General features: G+C 35.3%; 1 long non-coding RNA gene across 1 annotated transcript; it reads right to left on the bottom strand.

Moving 5' to 3' along the window:
* On the bottom strand, positions 1 to 1,387 carry LOC101857765. Its single transcript, XR_221247.2, has 3 exons — positions 1,288 to 1,387; positions 376 to 426; positions 1 to 72 (listed from the first exon to the last, which is right to left on the bottom strand). It is a non-coding gene; the product is annotated as an uncharacterized LOC101857765 (long non-coding RNA).
* Between the last annotated feature and the right edge of the window lie 36 nt (positions 1,388 to 1,423).

The raw sequence follows: 1,423 nt of genomic DNA, 5'->3' as shown, positions 1-1,423 counted from the left end.
TAAGTAGACTTTTCGTCCAAGATGAAGTTCCACCTTCCACCATTATATTTCGCATACGGCGTCTTTCCGTCCCTAAGATATAATAGGATAAGATAAGATAGGATCAGATCAGATCAGATCAGATCAGATCAGATCAGATCAGATCAGATCAGATCGGATCAAATCAGATCTAGTCAGATCAGATAAGTAGAAATAAAATGTTAAGATAACAAAAATTAGGGGATATATATAAACTGACACAAAATAGATACAATAGGACAAGGAGAGAAAAAAAGAAGAGACTGCTAAATACGACCAAATAATTGACTGAATTAAGTGAGATAAACTAAGCTGAAGTGGCGTTTAATGTAAAAATTTAGATAACATGACGTTTACCAGAATCTGTTGTGACAGACGATGGGCAGACCGGTCTTTTGGTAGAGGTATCTGTGGAGAGTTCAGAGACATCAGAATGGCCTATTACAACCATAGACTTGAATCATAATATCCCAGACAATGAACTGTCATGGCTGTCGCTCTTTACTTTCTATGTAAACTTTGCTTGGAGTGACCACACTACGGGTCCCCAAATGAAGGGCCAAACATCAGTCTCGCTATATAGAGTGGTCAAAAATTCGTGGCGCAACTTATTTTCAAATACTTTCTAAACTATCGAACATAGGCTCTTCACCTTTTGCTCAATTACTTGTATCAGTTCGTCTTAACAGAACGAAATTTTAGTAGACATCTGTTAGCTGTATTCCAGAAAATTCCTTTAATAAAATATTAATTAAAAAACCCAAGCGGGTGATTTCTTTAGATTTTAAAAAGTTTACAGTAGAAGCAATGTCGGTTTTGAAAGCAAGCCTGTCAGTCTTTTTTTCTAATCGCAACATTACGCTTATTGAACGCATGTTTTGAGAACCTTTAGAGCAAAAATATGTTCACTATAACATTAATTTCTTGTAGCAAATTTTTTCACTAAAAAGTATCCTAGGTGAGTTGTGACGCAGGCCATATGCGTATGCAAAGTGTGTGTGAAAAACGAGAAGTACTGAGAACAATTCCATTTTCCGCTTGAAGGAGTTTTATAGTATCTTATATAAATTTATGAAAAAAGGTAACATATTGTAAGTATACATTTATACTATCATAGCACAATCAATGACGATAATACGCACATCACATTATGAAGATAAGAGTACTATGAAAAAGGATTAACTACTAAGATGGCATTTCATAAGGTATGATTTTAAAATAAATTATAAATTTAGACTAAGACTGTATCCCTCAAATACTGCAACCTACTTGAAACCGTGAGGGAACGAGGTGTTGACGGGTGTCCATGTCATCGTTCCTTGTGTGGGGCCCTTGGGATACCAAAAAGAGTCGAACTGCACGTATCTATGGAGAATGTAAAAGTTATTTTCATCATCAGTATCAT

The sequence above is a fragment of the Aplysia californica genome, unplaced genomic scaffold (genome assembly GCF_000002075.1).
Source record: "Aplysia californica isolate F4 #8 unplaced genomic scaffold, AplCal3.0 scaffold01521, whole genome shotgun sequence".
Taxonomy (NCBI): domain Eukaryota; kingdom Metazoa; phylum Mollusca; class Gastropoda; order Aplysiida; family Aplysiidae; genus Aplysia; species Aplysia californica.
This window is presented reverse-complemented; position numbering and strand designations above follow the sequence as displayed.